Here is a 20,151-nt window from a genome sequence, read left to right as displayed (position 1 = left end):
TGAGCTAACTGTGAGAGGATCAGAATATTTAAAGTTGATAATGTCTTAAGAATTAAAGAACATTGGCTTGTGACTGCTGTGAATTTATTATGCCCCAGTAGTTCGGTCTAATTTGGTCCTCTTCATCCTCTGAGCAAATATGCTCATCCTGAGATTCCAGGACAAAAGAAATAATCCTTTTCGTTGCAGTCAAGCTATAAAAGTGATTATGATCAGCAGCCATTCACAGAGGAATAAATAAAGGACCTATCCATCACGCTAGTAAAGTTTTCTGTCCATCTGCCATGTTGCATTTCAAAGACTGTTTCACCACGTTTTGGTTGTTTTCAAAGATGTACTTTAAAAAAATAAATTTTATATTTCGAAACTCCCCAGGACACTGAGAATTTAAGTGTACAAATGTAATTTATCTTGTGCTAAGCAGGTTTTAAAGTGCCGAAGGCACGGTAGGGGTAGATAATAGGGTGCAATAAAGTGGATCTGTATGTCTCTGAGCAAATAACTGAAAATATGAATTTAAGAAATTCTGTTATGGGATATATTCTCTAGAAAAGCAGTTGTGCAGTGCCGTTATTCCACCATGTTTCAACAAATGTGCCTCTAAAGACCAACATCTAAAGACCACAGCAGGGAGTGGGTTTAAAATGTTACACCAAGGCATCCAATCCTCTTAACCCAACTTTGGCAAATGCAAATGGTGAAGGACAGCATTACCAAAGACATACAATCAGTAGCAGCAAATAATATCTGAGGACACAGGTATATCAACTTGAGGAACCATTTATGGGCTAGAATAGTTTTTGCCAATGGGTGTCAATAAGGCCGAAACAAGCACTATCATATTATGGAGTTTTCTCATGTGATATTTATACCTGGAGACTATCAGGCTTTATCATTGTTCTGTAGCTAATAAGTCACATTGTTTTATCTTTTATGAAACCCTGGTTTACACAGATTTTATCATCTGAAAAATTCAGTATAAAACCATTACAACTTAGAGTATTTGGGGTGGATTTTTTGGGGGTGTGTGTGAATGACCTAGATTATTTAGCAAATCAATTCTACATTTAAAATATTTGGGCGGGGGTGGGGGCATTCTGCTTCACTAAGCCTATGTATGTGTACTATGTAACTAAAATTAGTTTCTTAAAGGTAGCAACAAAAAATGTTGTTAGTTCATATGAAGTATAGTAGTGCTTTACACTCTGTAGTAATTCTCTGTTGTAAAGCATTTCTTAACATATTTGGTTCAAACTGGGGTTGGAGGATGGGGATTCTGCTCTATTAAACAGGCATTCCTGCCTCCCCTGTTTTTTGCTAGCTGTATTTTAAGAAACTCAACATTCAGCTTACTGGTGCAAATATGTCATGACAGAATTTCTGCTACCCATCCATGCTAATGAATTGTAGCACTTAACTAAGAATAAAAAAGGATACTAGTGGGGCTCCTGGAATTCCTAAGAGCTTCTTTAAGAGGTCCTTCTCAGGACACAGTAAGTCTGACATTGCCATAGATTTGCTCTCCTAGAACTTTTAGTGTACTTTTAATGAAAGCTTATAAATGTATACTCAAAAGGCCAAGGATGAGAAGCTATAGGTAAACTTCAATAAGCTATACCTGAAATTTGAATACACATTTGAAACACATTTATTTTTGACATACAGCTCACTACTTTATGGCATAATCCATAGGTGAATGTCACTTTTTGTATTAGTTAATATTTGTTCCATTTCATGGGTAGCACCAGACTAAGAATAGGGCCTTTTTATAATATTGATCTATGGCAACATTTAGTCCAACACTTCTCTACAATTCAGTGTCATGGTGGAAATGGAAGCTGCAGAAATGGATAATTAAAATACTCTTTATATTTGTGAAGGATAGATAGTAGGTACAAAAGAAAAAAAAAAGTTAGAAAACACGATTCTTAAGAAGCCATAATACAGAGATGTGGTACCCTATGCTAAGTGCCAACAGAGAAGGAGGTCGGAAGGGAACTAACAATTTTATGAAGGCTTTAGACTTTAACTCAATGATCTTTCACAGGGTGGGCTAGAATGTACCAGGAACCTTATAGATTTTAGGTAATTTAATTCCTAGTACAAATAATAGAAGTTCTAAAACTTAGTGTTGAGAAGATAGAAAATTATTGTGGGTTTGATTATTTGGAGAAGGTTTCATGGGGTAGCTGACCCTACAAATAGGTCTTATGAGACAAGACAGAATTAATTGATGTTGGAAAAATGTGTGTGGTGGTTGTAGGGGAAGAAGTCATTTGAGATAAATTGATATAAGTAAGGCTAGGTGGGAGGAATCTGTGAACAGTATTTGGGGAATAAGGATTGTGACAGTTTTACTGTGCTTATCATTTGTCATTCCAGTGGCATTTCATTGATCCAAAGCCTATCAATAATTCATCTGACTTGTTTACTTTGATAGCCCTAGAAATACCTAGAGAGAAATCCTTTCATTTTTTTTGAGATTCATGGAATCCAACAAATGATCATTCAGCGAGCTATGGCAACTCCTTTTTCTGCAAATAAGGTGTCTAACTTATATTGTACCATGATTTGTTTAGTCAGCAAGAAATTATCTTCTAAAATAATTCTGAGATTGCTGACTATGAAATCTATTCAACTGTAAAGAAGCTACTGCTCCTTCAGCCAAAGAGAATTATGTGCCATCCAATCACGTGCTTGAGAAAGTCGCTAATCTCCCTATGAAGCACACTTGAGCACCATGAGTGACGTGATCAAGCCAGGAGGAAAAGAAAGATCACTCTATAAAAAATAGATATCAGAAAATTCAGACAAAGGGATCTGCAGCTTTTGTTTCTTCTTTTTTTGTTGTTGGAAATGAGGCCAGCACATGGCTGCATGGCGTTGTTGAAGTGATGTAGAAGACCTGAGCTTTTCCAGCTTAGCACTGCAAATCCAGAATTTACAAATGCACCCTACGTTTCTCCAGATTTTCTTGTCTTCTGGATAAGAAAATTATTGTGAGTTTGATTATTTGGAGAAAATAAAATAACTCTAGTCCCTAATTCAGAAGATATTCTGGGCCCTTTCCTAAGAAATGTTAAGAATGCTTAGGGAGTACCTAGTGCAAACTGGGTGTCACTTGTCACCTCTCCCTCCAGACTGCTGTCCGGGCATCTTCTTTCATTTCTTCCTGCTGTCTCCTGACTGCTTCTTGTATTGCATTACTTTCTTTGGTCTGCTTTGCCGCACCTGCAGAGCTCCAGCTTACATTTCCCTAAGCCCCACTGAATTTAGACTTCTGTGTTCAAAAACTTTAGAAATGACTTGAGACGATCATAAGAGAATTAACTAAAAAGCACAACTCAGAATTCAGCTGCTCCTAGAGGGCCCCTAAACCACGGTCTGTCAAAGATGGAGAGATGTCATGCTAGCTGTCTCTCTCGGGCCTCAGCATATTGGCACATTGCAGAGCCCCTCTCCTGCTTAGGTACACATGGTTTCTCTTTTCTTCTCACTTCTTAGTCTTTGGGCCCACCAGCAAAAACTCCAAATTTTTCACGTACCTTAGGAATTTCTGCAGAAATTCAACCCCAATCCTTACCATGAAAGAGACTTCTTTCATTATTTCTAGACAAATTCCTTTTAGTTATTTCTGTCTCTTCCTCCATCCAAAGTTTGGGACCAAACAGCCCTGAAATACACCTCTTCTCCCCAGAATGCTGCCTCTATGAGCTGAAGTGCAGAAATAGCTATTGGCATCTGTTGTCCAAAAAACCACCAGGATGGCTAAACAGTAGAAAAGAGAGCTTTATTGGTGATAATGGTTTCCAAGCTGGGAAAAGAAAGTCTCCAGTGTGGAACAAAGGTGCTCTCTCTTTGAAAAGAGGAAGGACAGATTGGGTTTTATGCATTAAAGGGTCTGTATCACGCATATTCAGCATATTTGGGGGAAAAAGCTATACATATTTATGAGGGGAGCTGAGCGCATGCATAACAGGTAAACATACATGTAACATACATCACATGTTCACTTTAGGGCAGGGTTTTAGCATTAAAATGAGGTGCAGTTTGTCTCTTTACATCAAAAGGTGAACCATAAGACACAAAGACAATCTGTGCACACGGCCAGGCACGGTGGCTCATGCCTGAAATTCTAGCACTTTGGGAGGCTGAGGTGGGCGGTTCACTTGAGCTTAGTTTGAGACCAGCCTGTCCAACATGGTGATACCCCATCTGTACTAAAAATACAAAAATTAGCAGGGCGTGGTGGCAGGTGCCTGTAATCCCTGCTACTCTGGAGGCTGAGGCAGGAGAATCGCTTGAACCTGAGAGGTGGAGGTTGCAAACCATCCCCCCCAAAAAACTGAGTTTTTATCCTAAAATGACTAACCTAAAAACAAAATAATATATGTATTTAGAAAAGGGCAAAAAATTTTCAGTTTTCTCTGTTATTATTACCTATATCATTGGTACTGATTCTTTTCTAAGTTTACTGCTTTCTAACTACATTTGTTACATTTAGTGATGAACATTGTAAAACTTAACATATGGGCATCAAGTCCAATAAATGATGTTATTTTGGTGATCTTGGGAGTAAGAAATCTCCCCCACTCCCTGTTTTTATAGCTGACCTTTTCGGAAAGAAATCCCTTTTGAAAAGTCCCACTTTAATTTGTTATATTTTTCAAACTAGACTGTCACATATGCTCTAATGACACAGTATTTCTTAAAGCCCCAAAATGAAACCAACATCATTTCTGTGATTTTTAACATTCCTCAATGTGGTCTTATACATTGAGTACAATCTTCCTTAATAATGTACTGTTTTGTACATGTTTTCCTTTTAAGGGTGTTTGTACCCATCAGGATGGATCTTTTGCTACGCATATCAATAAAAAACATCTTGGAAAATGCTCCATTAGATATTACTTCAATGGAAAAGATCTCCTTGGTTAGAAGGGTTAGATGAAGTTCACAGAGAAGTTCTTTTGTGACTCCTAATATGGGGCTCAGTGGAGTTAAACACTTCTGTTACTTCATGAGAGCATTTCGTTTAGTGCTGAGCTGAAGTAAAGAAGTATGAAGCTTGGAAGATATACTTCTTCATTATTTTGCATTTGCAGTGTCCTCCCACACCTGATAGTAGGAACATCTGGATGCAAGTCTGTTTCTGCCCCAAATCAATGATCTATCATTTGTCTTTTAATGTCTCTAATCCTCGGCACACATTTATGAAAGATGGAGATTATGCTTGTTGATGCTTAAAATCCTGTCTAGCTGCAAATCATATATATGATAATGGACTGGTATCCAGCATATTTAAATAACTCTTACAACTCAATAACAAAATAAGAGGAGAAGAGGAAGGGCAGAGGGAAGGGGTGGGGTGCACTCAGCTCAGCTCCTGGAAGGCAAGTATATTCATAGCAAACCTGAACGGGCTGTGACAGGATCCCAGTCCCTTGCTGATCTGTGAGAAATCAAACTTCGGACACAACTAGTCACAAACGCAGCATTTCATGGAGACACAGTGTCACAATGACAAGGTTCCTGCTATCTGAATACAAATAGTGATGAGGGTAACACTGCTGCTTTGCTGCCAAACAGTATCTGCCATCATTTTTCTTCTATCTCCATTTATAAAAGATATGCACTAAAAAAAAAGACAAAGCATACAGATCTTTATAAACTGAAAATCTCCTCTTTCATCCATTTCTCTCTACACTCACTTCTGTCTTGAAACTATTGTTAACAGGGAAATTAATCTCATATTGCATAAAGTCACTTATGAAGAAATGGGACTTCAAGGTCATCCATTTTACTATTCTTGCAGAAAAATCATGAAATTTAGGGCTGGGCCTGATGGGATTTGTAGTGGTCCTCTCTCCCACCTGGAAAGCTACCACTGCCTCCAGATGCTCTCAAGATGGTGACCTCTCTGCGTTTCCACACCTACAACAGGAAGAACTGGGAGGAAGCAGACTTCTGCATTCTGTGCTAGACATGTCTTGCAGAAAACCCAGATATCCAAATAACCAAGGAAAAGTGTGGGAAGGAATGCAAAATCTGTGCCAAACCATTCAGTGTTTGGCTGGTGCCCTGGGGCTTACATGCATTTCAAGAAGACTGAAGGGTACCAAAGCTGCAGCAAATTAACTAATTTCTGTCAGACCTGCCTCTTAGTGGCAGAGTATGGCCTGTCCATCCAGGTACATGATGCAGGACTATCCTTAAAAGATGACATGCCAAAGTTGGAGGTGAGCAAAAGTACTCCATTCAGAATATGGAAAGAGAGGTTTCTAACTCTGATGGAACACAGCCAGTTGGTCTGCTGGGGAAAGCCACATCTAGCAGTGACATGCTGAACAAACTAGCCCAGACCATATCCTACCACTTAAGAAATAAGGCCCACATTTGCTCCTTCTGGATGAAAGGAGAGAGTGAAAGAGGAGAGGCATGTCCATATAGGCATGAGAGGCCTGCAGATCCAGATGATACCGTTGCTGATAAGAATATTAAAGACCAGTATTATGGAATCAGTGATCCTGGAGCTGGAGCGTAGAAGCTTCTAAAGCAGGCTTTAACAATGCCTCATCTAGATCCACCAGGGGATAAGGCTATCACCACACTATATGTTGATGATCTGGAGGGTATCATTACTGAGACCAAGCTAACAAATCATCTCTACCTATGTAGAGAGACCTGGATGATCACTGTGCAGAGACAGCAGTGTGCTTTTATTTTTATTTAATTATTTTTATTTTTATTTTTATTTATTTTTATTTTTTGAGATGGAGTTTTGCTCTTTGTTGCCCAGGCTGGAGTACAGTGGCGTGATCTTGGCTCACTGCAACCTCTGCCTCACAGGTTCAAGCGATTCTCCCTCCTCAGCCTCCCAAGTAGCTGGGATTACAGGCATGTGCCACCATGCCCAACTAATTTTGTATTTTTAGTAGAGGTGGAATTTCACCATGTTGGTCAGGCTGGTCTCGAGCTCCTGACCTCAGGTGATCTGCCCTCCTCGGCCTCCCAAAGTGCTGGGATTTCAGGCATGAGCCACCAGGCCTGGCCAGCAGTGTGCTGCTTTCCCACAGGGCAGGCTGAAGAAGTGGCCACTGAGAAGTCCTTTAATAAATTGACTGTCAATGGCTGCAGGCTCATGGTAAAATGGGGAAGATCACAAGCAACCAAAGGAAAAGAAAAAAAGGACAGAACCACAGACTCTGGGATCCTGCTAGAGCTCATTCCAGCTCTGCTAGGAGCTCCTTCTCCTCCTGCAGCAGCAGAAGATGCATCTGTCAACTCCTTCCACCTACTCTCAAGTGGCCCTCCAGCTATGGTGAACATTGCCCCACCTCCACCCCCAGGACTTGGGCTACACATATTCTACACAACCGGACCACCTGCTCATTTCAAGAAGGCTCCAGGATCAATCTACTGTCTCAGGACCACTAGAGGATGGGAGCTCATGCCAGAAAACACAGCACTCCTGGCACGTTATCACTGCTCTGGACCTCTATGGGAAAAAAGGGGCACTTAAAAATCTCAATCAATGAATCCTGGAATGAATACACTTTTTTGTTTCTTTGTAGTTTCCTTGGCATCTGAATGTGTTCAGATATGTGCAGGTGAGAAATGACAGTCATGCTTTCCTATTGCATATTCAAACATCAGTGGACCTCAAATAAGCTGCCATCAAAACATCTGGTTGCTTTGATAACCTGACTAATAAAACCTACTCCCTGTTCCCCCCACCTCTATGGTCAACAAGGGGCTGGGTGAATTGAACAATCCAACAGAGTTCCCATCCTATGTATATGTTCATTTTGTTTCTTTTTAAGGGGGGATGGGGAATTGATCTGCAGTAAAAAAGCTTTTAAACATTCATAATAATAATAAAATGCGAACCTAATTTTAAAATGGGCAAAGTATCTGAATAGACATTTCTCAAAGAGCATATACAAATGATAAAATATGTATCACTAATAGTGCTCAACATTTTCAGTCACTAGGGAAATGCAAATCCAAATTACAATGAGATACCACTTCACATCCCCTAGGAGGGCTATAATCAAAAAGACAGACAATAGCAAGTGCTGACCAGGATATGGAGAAATTGGAATTCTTGTACAATTGCTAGTGAGAATGTAAATTTGCAGCTAGTTCAGAAACAGTTTTGCAACTTCTCAAAATGTTAAACCTGAAGTTATCACATGACCCAGCAATTCAATTTCTATGTATATGTTCAAGGGAATGGAAAACGCACAGCCATACAAATGCTTGGACATGAGTGTTCAGAGCAGCATTATTTTGAATAGCCAAACTTGGAAGCAAGTCAATTATTCATACTGATAAGTGGATGAACAAAATGTGATATATCCAGAAAATGTAATCCTATTCATCTATGAAAAAGAATGAAGTACTGATGCATGTGACAACATGGATGAACCTTGAAAACACTGTGCTAAGTCAAAGAGGCCAGCCACATATTGTATGATTACATTTATATAAAATATCCAGAATAGGTAAATCAATTAAAACAGAAATTAGATTAGTCATTGCCTGGGTCTGGGGAGAAAAGTAGGAGGGTAGGATTGGGAATGATTGTTAATGAGTATTAAGTTTCTTTGGGGTGGGTAAAATGTTCTAAAACTGATTTTTTAACTATTGGGTTTTGACAGTTCTTTTTATATTCTAGATAATATTCCTATGTCAGATAGGTGGTTTGCAAATATTTTCACCCAGTTTGTAGCTTGTCTTTTTATCTGCTTATCAGGGTCTATGTGGAGCAAAAGTTTTTAATTTTGATGAGATTCACTTTATCAATTTATCAGTTTTTGCTTTTATGGATTATGCTTTTGGTGTCAAGTTTAAGAACTCTTTGACTAGCTTAGTCCTGAAGCATTTTCTTATATTGTTTTCTAAAATTATTATAATGTTATATTTTACATTTGGTGTGTTATCCATTTTGAGTTAATTTTTGTATAAGAAGTGAGGTTTAGGTCAAAATTCATTTTCTTTTTGCCTGTCTGTGATAGCCCCAGCATCATTTGTTAAAAAGACTATTCCCCATTGAATTGCTTTTGCACCTTTGTCAAAAATCTAAAATAACTTCAGCATGTTGGTATAGGTCTATTTCTGAGTTTTCTTTTCTGATCTGTTGATCGATGTGTGTATGATAGGTGTTGATTTTACTGTAGCTATACGTAAGCCTTTTCATCACATAGAGTTGTATTTACCACTCTATTCTCTTTTTCCAAAATTATTTTAGCTATTCTCACTCCAGTGCCTTTATATATAAATTTTAGACTAAGATTGTTGTGTTGTACCAAAAACCAATGGTTTGAACTTTAATAGGTGTTTCATTCAACCTATAGATCAACTTTGGCACAATTGGCATCTTTACTATGTTAATTTGTTCAGTCCATTAACTTTGTATGAGTTTCTATTTATTTAGATATTTGATTTCTTTCATCAGCATTTTGTAATTTTTGGAATTCAGATTTTGTATATGTTCTGTTAGATTTATATCAAGTATTTTATTTTAGAGCAATTATAAATTATACTGTATTTTAAATGTCCAAATGTTCATTGTTAGTTTACAGAAATGCTATTAATTTTTTTTAGGATGATCTATCCTTTGCTTTTGATGAACTCATTGGTTCTAAGAGGTATTTTGTACATTCCTTGGGATTTCCTACATAGACAATCATGTCATCTGCAAATAACAACAGTTTTGTTTCTTCCTTCTCAATATGGATGCCTTTTTTCTTTTCTTTTCTCTTTTTTCCTTATTGTGCTGTCTACAACTTCCAATACTTTGAATAAGAATGATGAGAGCAGACATTCTTCCATTCTACCTACCTAATTTTAGGGAAAAAACATTCAGTCTTTCACCATTAAGTATGATGTTCACTGCGGGGTTTTTGTATAGTGGTTTTTTCCACTTAAAAATGTTTCCCTCTATTTCTAGTTTTCTGAGAGCTTTTATCATAAATGAGTGCTGGATTTTGTCAAATGCTTTTTCTGCATCAGTTGATATGATTACATGATTTATGATTTTTTCTTTAGCCTGTTGATATGGTGGATTAGATTAATTGATTTTTTAATGTTGAATCAGCTTTGCATACCTAGAATAAACCCCACTTGGTCTTTGTGTATAATTATTTTTATATACTGCTGGATTTGATTTGCTAATATTTACTTGAGAATCTAAATTCATGAGAGATACTCATCTGTAGCCGTCTTTCTTTTTTTTCTTTATTACTTTTTTAAAATTATCTTTACCTAATTGTCTAATTTTAGTATCAGCAAAATGCTAGCCTCATAAAATGAGTTGGAAGTGTTTAGTCCTCTTCTATTTCTGGGAGACAGTGTGTAAAATTTATGTTAATGCCTCTTTAAATGTTTAGCAGAATTATCAAGTGGTGACATCTGGACCTGCAAATTCCTTTTTAGGAGCTTTTTAATTTTAAATTTAATCTTCAATGGTTATAGGGTCATTCATGTTATCAATTTCACTTTGATGTCTTGGTCTGGTCATTTATACAATGATCATGATATATACATTCCAGTACAGTTTCTACTCAGTTTCCCTACAGAGGCCTTTTTACCTTTGGATCTAATACACAATTGTTAGGGTTCCCTAGGTCCAGGAGTCCAGGTACAAAGAAAAAGCAGCATTCAAACGATTTTAATGGGCCCTCAATTTCCCAACAATCAGCCCTCTAAAAAGTCAGGATTCATTCGTTCCTTGGGGGTTTTCATGGCTTTTGGCCCATCTCTGACCTATAACAAGGCAATCAGAGTTTACTCAATTCAGTTCACTCTGAGATGCCTTATTATAGTTTCAATATTATGCATTTAGGCAAAATAGGGTTATCTAAATACAGCTTGCCCTGTGGGTGAACATAAATGTTTATACAGTGGAACTAAATATTATGAATTATAGTTTTTCTTATTTTCCAAAAACTAATTACACCCATATCTCTGTCAGTTATGATCTGGTAATTTAAATTTGGGGGTCCACACTGATGGTCAGTAACAGTTCATTAGGCAGCCTGACTAGGCTAGTGCCTCAAGACACTGCTGATTTTCTAGGTTTTCATATGTTTCATTTGCTCTGTTATTTATGTTGCAGAAAATTGGCATACTCTTTGCAATTCACTTGTTATTTAATTAATCCCTTATGAAGTCAGTTTCTCTTGTGAATTCTCTCTCCTTCATACTTTCCATACTTTTTTTTCTTGCTCTCTGCAAACTGGCCATTGTTTCCTCTAATATTTGCTCTCTGCTTCTGGGCCCCAGGCCTTCAGAAGGGCTTTCAGTTGCTGGCTCTCTTTGTTTGTGTCTTTCCCAATGAACCACTGACTTCATACTTTTGAGGTTGTTATCATTCACATTAGGTATTACTCACTGTAGTTCATGATTTTCCATTTTATTTGTAACTCCTGATTGGTTCTTCCTGGTAGGACAAGCTATTTCTGTATTTCTTGCTTCTTTTAAGCACTCTGAGATCTGCAGAGCTATTATATCCTTCGAAGATATCTACCATGCCTTCCAGTTCCTGTTTGTATGTGTTTGTGTATGTTTAGTCAATTCAACAGACACTAATGTGTTAGGTATTGTGCAAGCTTCAAAAGATAGAAACTTATATGTGTGATATAGTTTGAATCTGTGTCCCCACCCAAATCTCATGTAGAATTGTAATCCCCAGTGTTGGAGGAGGGGCCTGGTAGGAGGTGACTGAATCATGGGGGTGGATTTGTCCCTTGCTGTTCTCATGATAGTGAGTGAGTTCTCATGAGATCTGGTTGTTTAAAAGTGTGTAGCACCTCTCCCTTTACTCTCTTCCTCCTCCTTCAGCCCTGTAAGAAGTGCCTGCTTCCCTTTCAGCCATGATTGAAAGTTTCCTGAGGCCTCCCCAGCCATGCTTCCTGTACAGCCTGCAGAACCATGAGCCAATTACACCTCCTTTCTTCATAAATTACCCAATCCCAGTCTCAGATATTTCTATATAGCAGTGCAAGAATGGACTAATACAATGTGTCATGGTTCCTGCCCTCAAAAGGGCTTACCATTTAACTGGAGAATAACTTTGCCCTTAACCTTTTACTGAACAAGGCATTTAGATTACATTTGCACCTTCCAGCACAAGTTAATCACTTTATTTTTTTTTTCAGAGTTTTGACACTGCTAATGTTTAGTATGCCGCCTGGAATTACCACCCATTATGCATGCTATGGAAGAACTTTCTTTTTTCTTCTATGTTGTATTTTTATAGCTACAACTCTGGACATCTGTTTTCATTCCTGTTGTCTCCTCGGGGACTTATTCTTCCTGGCTTTCTTATTTTGTCAGAGTCCTGCAAGGCATTCCTCAATCCTGTTTATCTTTTCACCTTTTCACCATTTCTTCCATCAAATACACCAGCTTGCATTTATAGCATGTGACATTGATGAGAGCCTCAGAGAGAAAAACAAGCGTAAAGCTGAGACCGCATGTTACTGCCGTCATTCTGTTCCCCTCTGCTCATACCTCCTGGGAAAAAAGGAGGGACACAGTTCTTTGTAACTCCTTCAGAGATTTTTTTCCTATAAATGCTTGAAGCAAACTGCCTTTTGGCAGTGCCTGTTTATCTCTGGGCACCTGGGACCACTCTCTTGAAATCAGTCTGGACACTAGCCTCTATTTCTTCCCATTGAGGCTTTGTTATTCTGCTAAAATGATAGCCTGAATTACTGATTTATATCCTAGGTGTCTGTCTTTTTCAGATACCAAATAGACAAGGAACTGTTGCTCAAATATTCGAGAAACATTTGTTCACCTACTGAATTAGAGTTCTCTAAAGGGACAGAACTAATGGGATAGATGAATTTATGAAGGGGAATTTATTAGGAGAATTAACTCACCCAATCACAAGGTGAAGTCCCACAATAGGGCATCTGCAAGCTGAGAAGCCAGGAAGATAGCCCATGTCCCAAAACCTCAAAAGTAGGGAAGCTGATAGTGCAGCCTTCAGTCTGTGGCCAAAGGCCCAACAGCCCCTGGCAAATCACTGGGGTAAGTCCAAGAGTCCAACAGCTGAAGAACGTAGAGTCTGATGTTCGAGAGCAGGAAGAATTGAGAATGGGAGGAAGATGGAGGCCAGAAGATTCAGTCAGTCTAGTCCTTCCATGTTCTTCTGCCCGCTTTTATCCTAGCCATGCTGGGATAATGAGAAGCATTTATCCATGTTGTCACAAGGGTTAAATAAACTATAAGATGGAATGTAAAGCGCTTTGCTTAAAATATAGTAGATGTTCAATAAAATATTTGTTGAATGAACACATGAACAAATGTTATGAACAACAGCCTGGGGAGCCTATAACACATGGCAGTGTTTTGGGTATCATAATAATATGGGTTTGAATCACAGCTCTCCCATTTACTACCTTTGTGATCACAGGTGAACAACTTTTCTGCTCTTCAAATTCCTTCTCTGTGAAGTGGGACAATAAAACTTACTCCACAGGTGTGTCAGAAGAATAGATAGAATGAGATAATGTACATAAATCAGTTATCATAATGCATAGAATACAAGGAGTAGTCAACAAATAATGGTTTTGATATCATGTAGATTTTCCTAAGATTTAAAAATGTTTAAAGTAGTAAAATCTTTCAACTGGAAAACCAGGAACTCATTGTCTGTCTTCCGTTGCAACAGTTCTCTAGAATATACTAGGCTAAAAGATAGTAAAGATAGTCGTGTATATAGAATTCACAGTATTTTCAAAGGAAATTGGTTATTTTTAGGATTCACTTTTCATAACACCCCAACATCTAGTACATGTCATCTTACCTCAACATTCATTTACCCCATGGAATTTGTTTGCATTATATATGATGTTCATAATCTTGGTTAGATTTTCAAAAGTAGACATAAATTTTTGAGGAGTTAATCTCACTTTTTCCAGACATAAATTCCAAAATTTATATATGGCCTTCTTCTGGGCATTTCATATTTTCTTTTCAATTTGGATTCCCTAGATTGGTATTTATACCAGAGGTACTACTTTCCATTGAAATTATTTCTGTAAGCACTAGGACTCCATCATGTGGATCTATTATATTTCACTAACATTTCAAATCCCTCATGTGAGCCCCATGGGTAGAGGGTGCTGTGTTATTTACTGATAAAACCGTAGGCCCAGAACCATGCCAGACATGTCATAGATGGCTAAAAATACGTTTGTTGAATTAAAGAATGAATGTGTTTACAGAAAAGGAATATGCATAAGCTCCCAGTTTTCTCTTTTAGCACTTTGCAATTATATAGTACATATTTATGAACTATAGAGGTTTTATTATACTTTTATTAAGCATTTCTAATAATTCTTTACTAAATAATTTGCATATGTAGTTAAGTTATTTAAATAACAATAGTCTGGACCATTGCTTTTCCTTAGCTACCTCTTTTTCTGTTTCCTGTTATCTGCTTGTCTAGAGCATTCAAGAGTTTGCATAGCCTTTTTACTAAAATATAAAGAATTTCATTAGGAAATAAATCATTAGAATATAATCCATTAATTTTTTGAGTTGTATTACTAGGGATATAATAAAATGAATTTGTGCTTTTAGTAGAGAAGGAACTCTATTCCTATTACTATCCTCACCATCAGAAAAGCACAGCGTTTGTTAGAAAATCCCATTCGAAAATAACAGGTAATATTAGTTTAAAAAATGTATTTTATTGATGAGGTGGTTAATTTTATATGCCCACTTGACTGGATGCCCAGATAGTTGGTAAAATATTATGCATTATTTCTGGGTATGTCTGAGGATATTTCTGGAAGGGATTAGTATTTGAATCAGCAGACTGAGTAAAGAAAATTCACCGTTACTGATACAGGTGGGACATCATGTAATCTGCTGAGGACCCGTATAGAACAAAAACCAACCTTTAGAAAAATGGTTTTCTCTCTCTCTGTCTTCTTGAACTGAGACATCCATCCTCTCCTGCCATGGGACACTGAAGCTCCACCCACCATATCTATCAAAGCAGAATATCGGGATGGGAGATGGGTAAAGGGAGCTGTGGAATCAGTGTTATCATTTGTTTTCATTTAAAAGCTGAAATTCAGTGTGCTTTAAAATTTTTACATATAGCAAAATGCACTGATCTTTAGTGTGTAACTCAGTGAGTGCTGACAAATGTTTACAAATGGTTTTTCTATTTCGTGTAGCCAGTCATTTTAATTGTAATTGTTTTTTCCCTAACCTGTAGATTGCATTTTTATATTTTATTTATAGTGTCTTATGATACAGATTTTTTTGAATTTTAAAGAAGTTATTTTTCTTGTTATTTTTCCTTTTATGGTTAAATACTTTTGTGCCTTATCTAAAAATCCTTGTTTACCTCAAGGTTGCGAGGATATTCTACATTTTGTTCCAGAAACTTGCCATTTTAGCTTTAGGATGGAGATATGAGATTCATCTAAAACTTTCCAATGTCAAGGGTGGGCAAACTACAGCCTGCCGACAAAGTCTACCCCATCACCTTTTTTTAAAAACAGTTTTATTGAAACTGTTTTACTCAGGTAGTTACATAATGGCAGCTTTTGCCCTATAATGACAGAGTTCAATGGTTGTAATAACAGAGATCATACAGGTAAAAATATTTACTTCGCTAACCTTGCAGAAAATGTTTGCCAACCCCTGGTATATGATATGAGAAAGAGATCAAGTTTACTTATTCATACATTTATTTTCCACAAAAGTATTTCATAACCATTTATTGAAAAGGCTGTATTTTCTTCACTGAACTGCTCTGAAACATTTGCTGAAAATCAGCTGGGTCTATGTCTGTACTCCATTTTGTTCTATTAATCAATTTGCCCTTACACACTGTACTTCAATTTATAGTACCTCTTGATATTAAGTAGTATAAATTCTCCAATTTAGATGACCTTTTTCAAGATTGTATTGGCTATTTGAATCTTTGCTATTCCACGTAAAATTTAGAATCAGATTTAGAATTCCTTTGAAGTTGGAATTGCGTGAGTTTATAGATTGCTTTGGAGAAAATGTACATCTCAACAATATTGTGTTTATCCATCAATGTACATGATATATCACTGCATGTATTTAGGAAGCGTTAAATATTTTACTATTTAGTGGTAAAATATTTAGCTGTACATTTTTCATAGATGGCCTTTATCAAATTGACAAATTGACCTCCAATCTTAATTTTGCTATCTTTTCATGAATAAATATTGAATTTTGTTCAATGACTTCCTATATCTATTGAAGTGATTATAAGACATTTTTTCCTTTTTCTGTTAACACAATGAATTATATTGATTCACGTTTGAATTAACAAACTAGTTTTGCATTCCTATGAAAAAGTTTAATTAAATATACATTGTTTTAGATATTTTAGGGTTCATTTATGAATATTTTGTTAATAATTTTTGAGTAACATTGGTCTGAGGATTTTTGAGTAATATTGGGCTCACGAGTAATACTGGTCTGTAATTATGATGACCTCATAAAATGAGTTGGGAAGTGCTCCCTCCCTCCATCTCTGTTTTCTGAAAGATTCTTTGTACATTAGTATTATTTCTGCCTTAAATAGTTGAAAGAATTCACTAGTAAAATCATTAAGGCCTGCAGTTTTTTTTCAAAGTTTTTTTCTTTAATATATAAAAAGCTTTAACTTTCCTTTTCTTTTGCATCAAATTTGATAACCTATGGTTCTGAATTGTGGTTCTAAATTGTCAAATGTATTGGCATAAAGTGTTTTATTGTTTTAATATCTACAGGCTCTTTACTAACATTTATATTAATTAGTATTTCTCATTTCTTCTTGATCATCTTGCAAAAAGTTTGTTAATTTGTTAATCTGTTCAAAATATCCAGTTTTGACTTTAATTTTTTTTATTTTTTTCATTTTTTATTTCTGCCCTTCCCTTTATTATTAACTTTTCTTAACTTTGGGTTGTATTACTCTTCTTTTTCTAGCTTCTTTATGTAGAAACTTAGATTTTTGTTTTCAATCAATTTTCTTTCTATAATATATGCATTTAACACAAGTGTCCCTTTAAGCACTGTGTTACTGGATCCTGAAAATTTAGCCATGCTGTCTTAATATGTGTGTGTGTGTGTCTGTGTGTGTGTTGATATATGTATGTTTTTAATATATACATATACATATATATAAAATCCTAATATTATTATACTTGGTTTTCTCTGATGTGTTTTTAGATATATTCCTTTATATAATTTTGAGTGCTCTTCAGGAATTACAATATGCATTCTTTTTATTGTCTACTTAAAATAATATTATACTAGTTTATGTGAAATGTATGAACTCATAACAGGCTAACTCCATCTATTTCCTATCCTTTGTGCTATCATTCTTATATATTTTATTTTTATATACACTGCAGATCTCACAATAAATATTAATTTTTTAGTCTTTTAATTTTTAAATAAAGATAGTTCTTTTTATTTACTCACATATTAACCACTTCTGTGGTGCTCTAAATCCTTTTTTTAATTTTAAGTTTCTATGTAATAATATTTGACTTCAGCTTCAAGAATTCCCTTTATCATTTCTTGTTAGTGCAGATATGCTGGGAACAAATTTTCCCAGCTATTATTTAACGTGTCATCATTTCACTATCATTATTGAAGGAGAGAGTTTACAGTATCTTTTTTCACCACTTTAAATATGCTATTTCATAGACTCCTGGCTGCCATTTATTTCTAATAGTAGCTAGCCATCATTCATATCATTGTTCATTTGCATATATGTTTTTATTTCTGACCACTTTTAAAATTTGTGTTTATCTTTTGTATTTAGTGGTGTAACTATTACATGCCTAGATGTGGTGTTCTTTGTTTGCTGAGCATGCAGCTGAGATCCAGAAAGGCTATGTAATGAGAGTAAGGGCTTATACCTTAACCATGACTTAGGATAAAGAAAATACAACACTATATTCCTATTTTAAGACAAAGCTCAACAGATACAATAGGATATACTAACAATTTAACCAGCTGCCAGAACAAAATTCAGCACCTTTCTAGCCAGTCTAGACCACTAACCTCTCCCAGCCATTCATGGTCTCTGGGATTTCTGTACAGCAATTGGGCCTGCAGCATCTGCTCTCTGCTGGGCCTGACAATCTCCCCTCTGCACATGCAGAGCAGCTTTTGGCTAGGGTGTTGCAGGGAAACTGTGCCATTTTCTGGAACAACCATCTACATGACTCCCTCTTCTCTTGCATCGTGCTCCGCAAGCCCCAATTGCTTCGGCAATCCCAAGCTGCATTCTCTGTCTTCCATCCTCAGCCCAATGGCTCAGAGAGGCACCTGCCCTCTACTCACATTCCATTTTCCTGTTCTTAGATTGGGAAGGTACTACCAGGAAAAACCTGGGGCAAAATGAATCATATCTCTTAAATTTTCATCCTCTCTAATATTACAGTCCTCTGACTCTGATTGTCTAATGTATGAAAACAATTGCCTTGTATTTTGTTCAATTTTATACTTCCTTACAACTTACTTAGGGTAAGTTCAATACCAGATGTTGAATTATGGCCAGAAATAGAAGCTCTTTTTTGTTGGATTCCTCAGGTGATTTGGAATGTGTAGCTAAGATACAGAACCACCATGTTACAGCTCCTGAATGGCGGACAGGCGAGGCTACTAACACACTTGTCAGCTGGGAACTCCCAGATTGGAGACCAGGGCAGGAAGAAAGTTTACCAGAAAGGAGATTCCAATAGAACAGTACCCAGTTTTTCCTTCCTAGAAGTCTTTTTTTCAGAAGACAAATTCCTGAGACAGCATAGTACAGTGCATACTATTTCAGAGTACATAGCTTAAATTTTAGTTCCAGCACAGCCAATAGCTATTGGATGTACATCATTTAGCTTGTTTTTCTTCATGCACAGAGAATTGGATATAGAATGCTTACATTTTCTTCTATCATCTAGAGTCTATAATGATTTCTATAACCATGTGACACATAGGAAGGCATTACAAATCAGCTATCATGAAAAGAAAAAAAAAAACCTCATGGAATGGACTCACGCCTTTAAAAAAAGAGATGAAGTGTAATAAATGGGTCTGTAAGAGGCTACAGAAGTTTTAATATATTGTCAAGAACTCTTTGCTAAATTTCAAGGTTTTCCAAAGCAGGACACATGCTGAATCCCAAAGGCCTATTTTCTGCTCTCAAATCTGCTCTATTGTTAAGAGGACCAGTGAATCCATTTTTATTTGATTATAGCCAAGTGAAACCATGGGCAATGAAGAAAAGGGGCATGCACAAAATGACTGTTAAACTTTAAACAAATTAATTATTTTGAAAGTGCGCACAGGAGAAGACTTACACTTTGTCTGCATGCATACACTCACATGCTTTCTTACCAAGTGTGCATGTTAAAATAATAAACTTTTCTTCTTTTCTTCTGATTTCTATTTCTCATCACATATGGGCTGATCATTGAATCCCTCTTATAAGCATTAGAACTGGTTCTTGGGCTGAATTTTCTGAGAGGTATAATTTATTTCCAAGGAGAAAATAGCCTAGAAACTCTAGCTAGGTAAAATTTTTGGTGCATGTTGAACTGTAAAACTAAGACATATTTGTCTTTTAAGGCAAGACTTTGATGACAAGACTAAAAGTCTAACAGAAAGTTTAAGCTGGGGTTCTGTGCATCCTTGTCTCTTAAACGTCCTGATTTCCAGCCTCCCTCTTATAATAGCATAAATAACAGACTTCCCATCTTCTTCAGTCCGGCTTAGACTCTGATTTTGCTTTTGCTCATATTGTGTTTCCTACATCAGTAAGAAACTCATTCAGAATCGTCCAGACAAATTCAGTTGGGTTTTCATGGCTTTCGAGAATAAAAGCAAGACAACACAAAAGGAAATATTTATGGAAATTCATTGTGAGACCCATCCCCAGGCTGTCTGTAGAAAGAGCACTTTGTGTATAAGTAGGGTGAAGGGGTCTAAATGTGGCATAACCTTGGTAAACTCACACACTTTTAAAAAAAATGCATAGGTGTTAGGGTTAATGACAATTCCACATCAATATCTGGCAGCATGCTATTTACAATAATGACATATTATAAGAACCTGTATTTTAATTATAAGAAATAAAAATTGATGTCAGCA

At 36.5% G+C, this 20,151-nt stretch overlaps 1 pseudogene; it reads left to right on the top strand.

Moving 5' to 3' along the window:
* Positions 1–5,908: 5,908 nt before the first annotated feature.
* On the top strand, positions 5,909–7,590 carry LOC100451420 (pre-mRNA-splicing factor RBM22-like; annotated as a pseudogene).
* Positions 7,591–20,151: the final 12,561 nt, after the last annotated feature.

This window comes from Pongo abelii, chromosome 17 (genome assembly GCF_028885655.2).
Source record: "Pongo abelii isolate AG06213 chromosome 17, NHGRI_mPonAbe1-v2.0_pri, whole genome shotgun sequence".
Lineage (NCBI taxonomy): Eukaryota > Metazoa > Chordata > Mammalia > Primates > Hominidae > Pongo > Pongo abelii.
This window is presented reverse-complemented; position numbering and strand designations above follow the sequence as displayed.